Source organism: Dermacentor andersoni, chromosome 2 (assembly GCF_023375885.2).
Source record: "Dermacentor andersoni chromosome 2, qqDerAnde1_hic_scaffold, whole genome shotgun sequence".
NCBI classification, from domain to species: Eukaryota; Metazoa; Arthropoda; class Arachnida; order Ixodida; family Ixodidae; genus Dermacentor; species Dermacentor andersoni.
Window position 1 is genome coordinate 211,033,281 of NC_092815.1, and position 8,046 is coordinate 211,041,326.

Consider the following 8,046-nt stretch of genomic DNA (forward strand, 5'->3'; position numbering starts at 1 on the left):
ACGTTCGCACCAGGCGTCGTTTATATCAAGTCAAGCATGAGCTTTGTATTAAGATACATTTCTGAATACGGGGGCTAGACATCTGCTTCTTCCAGAAAATGTCGAAGAAACGCCCGCCAAAACCAGGCACATTCGTAAACTTAGCTAGGCAATACGAAGCTCCATAGAAAAAAAGAAGAGTGGTATTAAAAGCTTTCAGTATTTTTCTTTACTCCAAAATAGTTGCGCTCTCGTGGCTTCACTGTACAGAGATAGTGCAGCGTTAGCTAGAAAGCATGAATTTCCTAACTCCATGCCAAAATAAGCTTGTAAAATTATTTAGGTGCTAGAATCCAGGGTTTGTAGCGATCCTTGAAAATCCTTTATTTCTAAAATGCCACTTTCAAGGCATTGAAAACCCTTGAATTTTTAGAAGTACTGGAAAGTCCTTAAACTTGTACACTTGGCAAGACTTAGCAGACATTGCCAAGCGCTTTTTTTCCCTTCTGTGACACTCTTTCGCATGTCACAGAAAATTGTCTCTGGAGGTAATAGAAGGAAAGCGACATCCTTAAAGTTTAAATTACAAAGGAGCTGCAGATACCAGTTTTATGCACATGGAACCGGCGACAAATGTGCTTGGAGGAGCAGAAGCAGGAAGCTCAACAGTTGAGGCATTCGAAGAGAAGCCGTAAAGAGTAAATTGAGACCGAGACACAATAAAAAGAAATTAGAAATGACTATTGCTTATTTGATGGTAAAAAAAGCTGAGGCAACAGATGACATCACATACACTGTCAAACCAAACAGTATTCAAAAACTGCAAATGTTGCAGGTCCAAGTAGTTAATTGTGCTATTGCAGAAAAACTTTGAGCGCTTTCTTGAAATGCTTCCTTGTGTGCGTTTAGTGGTGGGCGGTGAAAGGCAAATTAGCAGTCTTTCAAATGTTTGAAATCACTGAAATGCGATTTGTTTTGTTTTCTTTTGTTTGCATTAAAGTTAACGGTGTTCTTGAACAAGTTATTGCCTGTCCAAACTACTACACACATTGCACGAGGTCCTTGAAGTTACTGTGTCGGGGCCTCGAAAGTCCTTGAAAACCACTGAATTTTTTTCTTCAATATTGCTACGAACCCAGTAGAACAACTGTCATGGAGTGAAAACCTTGGCTGAACAGGGGCTTATACGCAGAGCACAGGAAGACTAGAAATGCAGTAGTAGGCATGCAGGGCCCTGAAAAAAATGTGCCACATCCGCTCGTCTGCCTTATGTTTCTGCACCGACTGTCGCATTTTAATAGAAGTGCACTTTCTGTTCTACTCCAATAAACGCAACATTACGAACTCCAGTGTGGGGCAGTCCTTCAGCCAGTGCAGAACTTTTTCTGTACATCCGAGTCGGCTCTGTCATTTTTCCAGCATTGTAGTACAAGATTTGTTAAACTGGTTTAGCAGAATATGAGCAGTATACTCTTAAATTAGCTGTTTATTTGCATGCACAAGTTCAGGTCCTCAGTTTGGTTGCATGACAAATTGCCATACCTCAATAGATACAAGAAACAATTTTATTACAGTTTAATAAAATCCAAACAGTAATAATCACAACAATATAATGACATACATTTCTTTTGGTACGTATACAGCCCATGTCTTGGCAGTGTATAAATTCAACTATACACCGCAAGTACTGTGTCCTGACCACTATTATTCACATGTGTAAAACCATCACAGCAATTCAACAAATATCACAGTAATTAGTGACATACACTTTGTAACTGCTTTACATGAGCATAATGTATACAAATGGTCCCTGTGTACCTACACATGACTAGTGCCACCCGAGTACTATTACTCACAGGTGTAAAACCAACAAAGCAGTTCTTTAAAAAATATCACAGCGCTTAGTGACGTACATGCTGTAACTCCCTTGTAGAAACTTAATACAAACACGTGAGGACACAGAAAGCTAGCAGTGGGCATACATGGGAATACCACCGTCTCAATACTAATTCACAAGTGTAAAACCAACCAAGCAGTTCTTTAAAGAATATCACAATGCTTAGTGACATACATTTTCTAACTAGCTTATATAAGCTTTATACAAACATGAGAACATAGACAAAGCTAGCGGTGCACCCGCATAGAAGTGCGGCCATCTGAACACGATTATTTGCAAGTGTAAGCTCAACAGAACAGTTCGTTATAGTGAAGCACAAGAATGCAGAAAAATATAAATTAAAAACTTGCTCTATGCATACACAAACAGATCAACACAAATGGTAAACACCGCTTTGAAGACAAATGTGACTGTGGCAAAGCGCAGTGCTGTGCCGGTTGAAATTGCCACCCACAAAAGTATTGAGCAATGCTTAAACCACAGGCAATAAAGTGCTGAAAGACTGCATCCCTAACGTAACTATTTTAATTCAAATTTCTTGAATATAGGGCTCGCTTGCAGATAAGGCATCTGATCCAACTGACCTGATTTTACACCTGCTACATGCATACAATGCACTCAGATATAACTGGTAATAATAATTATAAAAGGCATTTAAAAACTTGATAGTATGATGAAGATGCATGACTAGAAAAGTTCTGTCCCCCTCGTACTTGTTAAAAAGGTGTAAGTACGACACATGTTCTTTTTTTCCTCAATTTTTTCATTAATGGACAGCCGGGAACCTCGAACCGACACAAAAAAAAAAGATACTGCTATGTTAATAGTGTTATGAATAATTTTTTGTGAAAGCTTTTTTACAGACAAGTTGCAGTCTCGTTTCTGGAGGTTGAGCTGTATCTTGCAATATAACTTGAAAAGTGGTCACATGGGAGCATGACACTATATCATGTTAGTTTCAGTTGACTCTCTTGCCCTACAAGTCGCTGCTCACTGTGGCCAGTGATGCAACAGCAGTGTCTGTGTGATTTTCATCACACTTCTGTCCTATGCCATTCTTACCAGAGTTGGCGGCACATAGATACCCAAATTTCGATAGTGTTGCTTTCTCAGGTGGTTGCTTTTGATTTGCTCAATATCAGTTGGCACTTCAGCTGCATCAAACTTCTTTTTTACCTCTTTAACAACAACATCAACAACAATCTTATGACACCTGTGTTGTCCTTCTAGTTGCCTACAGTCTCTACTATCTTGTAATGGGGGAGAGGTGTGTCCCACCATGTGTTCCACATTGTTGTCACTATGTGGGCTGGCTGGGGAGGCAACAACTGTAATATGTTTGCATTTGCATATATTAAAGTGATGCTTGTACTGTGTTATAACACCTAACTTAGTCTTGCACTTGCTGCACAATAACACTGGCTCACAGTCGTGGTGAAAAGCTTTTGTATGTTGAGCAAATGAGTTGTATCCACTACAAAAAAAAGTCAGTGATAGCACACATGTTGCTTTACCAGGCCTGTTGTGGTTCCTTCTGACACTGCTGCTGATGCTGACGCGCTGCTGCTTGCCTCGTACACTGTTGCAGCTGCAGTAGACATGGCAGTCTCTGTATCTATTGCTGCCGTGTCATCTGTCATGGTAACTTCCAAGTGGTATCGGGCTCACTTCTGCAACAGAGATGTTGTTTGCCCCCTTTAGGGCTCTCATGATCAGGGCCAATAATTTCGTAGGCATTGTCTCCTGCATTGAAGAACCAATAAGAACAGCATGAATTAATAAACATAGCTCTAAAAAGTACGGACATCAAGACTTAACCACAAGCATTGCACATAAGTGACCGGGCTTAATGAATAATACTTGCAGGAGGAGTTACACAATTGTTTGTGTATATTACAGTAAAGCCTCATCAGAAGATATTCAAGAGGCACGGGAAACATGTCTCTCGAAACCAAAAATTTTGAGACACTGAGGAGCCAGACTAGATCACTTTATTATGCATCATCACTAAAGTATGTTTTGATATATCTGAAGGAATAAATGCTCAGGGTGGCTTAAAGGGCCCCTAAACCACTTCTCGACATTTTTTGAACATTTCAAGTAAACACGCGTATCGAAATCAGAATGCCGTCACGATCGACAAAGCCAAATGCCAGAGTGCGTAGCACTGCCGGAGCACCACAATATGAAGAAAATGACCCCGTGCGCCTCTCTGGACCTATCCTGCACCCCCCAGTTTGTCCTGACGTCACCAGGCTGTCTCTGATGATGTCACCAGTTTCCGGTGCTGTCGATTGGTCAAACGAAAGTGTACGACTGCCGGCAAGGCCTGCAAGCAAATACACACACTCCTTCCTCGTCGCGTTGCGCCCGATGCCATTGTGGGCAGCCAATGGGGGCAAAGAACAGAAACGCCAACAGAAGGGTCTCCCTATGAGGCTCTTCAACACGAGTCACCATACAGTTCCGTTGTATTAGCGCCACCCCTCGCAGGACGACGGGCCAGCGCGGCAGCAACAGAGCTCGTTGGTGTTGGCCTGTCCCGTAACATTTGGAGGTGTACTAGGCAAGGAAAAGACGATACTGTCCATATGGCGTGTACCAGATGAAAGAGTAAAATGAGTGGGGACTACTTTTCGATAATCAAACACACGTAGCTCCACTATTACTGCACCGTTTCGAAAAATTCTCGTGGCTACCTGTTCATTGCCTTATTGTGTAGAACTGCAACACCGCAACTAAATTTCAACCTCGGTGGTTTAGGGGCCCTTTAAAGAAGACATTCACAGCTTTTTAGTGACTGTAGATTGTGTTAGCTTCCTTCCCAACTTCTGGAATTTAAACACTTCACTTTGCAAGCCTTGTTGCTCGCAGTACCTTTGAGGTGCTCTTAGACGCTCGTCAGCTTCAACTGCCGACACTTTCTGCCCTGCACTGTCCTCGTTGCCCTCCTTTTCTGATTCATGCTAAAAGAGACATGCGCGATTGACTTGTGTAAGGATTGCGTGACCTTTACGCCCTTCGGAGCACACAAGGTGCACAAAGTGAATGTGTCTGGGTTGTGTCCCTTCGAAGTAGTGAATACTTAAAAAGTCATCCTTAGTAACAAAGGTGTCTCTTGTATACAGTATTGTTAACGTGGCAAACATCGGAAAACCAACCAAACCATTTTCAGATGTCTCTTACAACCAAGTGCATCTTGTAATGAGATTCTACTGTACTGAATATTTTTCAACTATGGATCATCTTCATGTACATATAGTCACAAAGACATGTTGTGTGGAATGGCGAATCGGGAAACAGTTCGTACTCTTACTTTTTGTCCCTAACATAAGCAGCTGATAACAATATGATAAAAAAGCAGGCAATGAGGCTAGAATGGAACATAATCCTTCAGCTCTAAACAGTTTTTGGGGCCCACATCATTCCCTCATATGACATAAGGAAACAACTTGATTGCAGTAATGGCTGCATGTGATCTGAGTTGATTGAAACAAACTATATGTAAGGTTGTCCTGTATGTAATTTTATCAGAGTGCTTTTTAGATGTCCTGCTGGTGATCCTGGCTGCGCGATGCTTCTCATGCTTTTTGGCACGATTCCTTTTTTTCCACTCCACTTTTTTTTTCAGATTTTCTCCCCTTTCCCTTCCCCCTTGTGTAAAATAACACACTTGAAGTATCAAATCCGTTGAACTAACGTGTTTATCAAACCTGTTAACATGTGTGCTTCTCTGTGGTCTGTGTTGTATTATTGCGCTGCACAATTCAATTCAAGATGAAAGATGGAACGTCCCTGCCTTTAGTTTAATTGTGTGTGTGTGTGTGTGTGTGTGTGTGTGTGTATGTCTCTCTCATGTTTTGAAATTATGTACATTCAGGAGTGCCTGCATGCCCTTCTCTCCTGCTCCAGTGACGAAAAGGAGAGCCTGTTTATGTACCATAGTAAAAAATTCAAAGGTTTTCGCTGTGCCCATTACATCCCTTATCATATGGATCTGTCACAATACAGAGTAGCAGTGGTCCATAATACTAGCCCATCCCAACATAATTATAAATTAACACATACCGACATGCTGCGAAACAGCTGTTGCAAAGCCGCTGGTGAAGGCAATTTCCGCAGCACTGCAGTGGTACAGCCGAGTTCCACCTGTATAGTGACAAATCCATATGCGTGTTAGCAACTCAGTAGTTGATGGTTTCATAAGCTTTACACTACACAATAAAGTAATCTAGACAACTTTGTTGGAACAAATGCACATAATTAGGACACCACTTAAACACTAACACGATTAATTGCCCCCAATCTCTCACTCACTAAGGGATAATACTACTGAAAGATCGGTGGAGAGCTCAGATTAACACAGCCCATAAAGGACAAGCGTTCTTTGAGGAAAACAGCTATAACAGCGGTTAGTTTTCTTGATCATTTTGTGTGGTAGCTTTGAGTTAAATGTCATGCAGTACTATAAAATACGAAGTGCCGCATTTCTAGCAGCAGAAGGCGTTGTCAGGCTCATGGTACAACAGATTTTTGCACTGTTTGTCAGTGAGCCGACACATACAAAGAAAAGCGAATTCACACATACATATACAGTGTCAAGTGCACTTCTACTTCTGAAAACGCAGCCACCAGTTCCAATGTTGCTGAAAGGAAAGGTTATATAAAGTGCGAGACTGCATGGAACTGCCAGTTATGACTGTAAATGTATGGTCTGCTGATTGCAGAGGTAGTCACATGCTATTTCTAGTCTCTTTTAGAAGCATTACTAAAGAATAAATTAAAATCTATTCATAAGTCACGAATTTCATGCATCCACAGTTTGGCTAAATAACCTGTGAGAAAAAGACATGTTTACCTGAAATAGCAACCTTTTTTCCTGCTGCAAAACTTTCCTTCTAATTAATGAAATAACTTTACAGCGTCATAATGCGTTTCTCGCAACTACTTGCCGGCAGTGGCGAGTTAGTGTTTATATCCGACTCATTGGGCGACAATACTGCCAAACACAAATGCTTCACGAACACGAGAACACGTCCCTCGCAGAGAATAGCAACCATATATGCCTCTGTGAGACATGATTGCACCTTTGTGGTCAAAATGTACATTAGAACGACATCACCATCTCATTAAAAAAAAAGCCTCCGTACAAGGCAGCCGCCAACTGCATAATGTGAAATTGCAACTGATGTCCACTTACTGGTGGCCTGTGTTTGAGTCACTTTTGGCAGTTGACTGGGTGCTGAGAAATGCACGTCCTGGGTTGTCCCTGCAAAACATACAGGGTTATGTCAAATGTTGAAAATATATATATGCCGGCATTTCATCAGTCGCAAAACAAACGTGTAAACTAATAAACAACTGTAATGTGAACAGAGTACACATCATAAGATAGGCTGTCAACTGTTAATGCATTACGCAAAAAACCTAATGCATAGGAAAGACTATATGTATGCACACGAAGCTGACACACAATTCGCTCTAGGTTTTTCCGTGCAGTATATTCAAATTATTATGTCTCATGGTTAGAGCAAAATTAGTGTAAATTACGAACTAAATTATCTACCCTGGAAACTTTTCTTCAATATGCACCTGTGCGCGCTTCGAACGAGTAGCGTTGTAAAATTTACGTACATGGCATTTAACATAGTTGATGAACACGGATTTCCTTTGCCCTGTGTCGTGTACAGTTACTACATATATCTGCCCCCCCCCCCCTTTCTTGTACTAGCCATACTGCGTGCCACTGCACCTATACGCACGTCAATAAACCTCACGACACAGAAATAAAAAAAGCGCCAATCACCCATGCCTGCATGTTGTAGTGGGCCTAACCTAACCAAGCATGGGCTGTTGCTTTTTATAGTAAACACAGGCACCGTGCTCATTGCAAGTATGTATCATGTCGCTAAGCAAATATGCAATTTCATTGTACCACTATTTTTTTATCACATGGATATATCTGTTGAGAGGCAAGACAAAAAGCAGTCACTTCTCAGAACTAATCAGCTTTCTTAAAACACATTTCTAACTTTTCAATGACACTTGCTGCTATGTGTTTGTCTTCAGAGAGCATACTTGATTTGATTTTCCAATCGGAGACATTACATAAATATACCATGTTAAGATGACTGCCTGGAGCACGTGAGAATTTTCATCTTGGTGTAACA

At 41.2% G+C, this 8,046-nt stretch overlaps 1 long non-coding RNA gene across 1 annotated transcript; it reads right to left on the minus strand.

Moving 5' to 3' along the window:
- Window positions 1-3,123: 3,123 nt before the first annotated feature.
- Window positions 3,124-7,545, minus strand: LOC140216007 (uncharacterized). Its single transcript, XR_011892652.1, has 3 exons — window positions 7,077-7,545; window positions 5,945-6,025; window positions 3,124-3,619 (listed from the first exon to the last, which is right to left on the minus strand). It is a non-coding gene; the product is annotated as an uncharacterized lncRNA (long non-coding RNA).
- Between the last annotated feature and the right edge of the window lie 501 nt (window positions 7,546-8,046).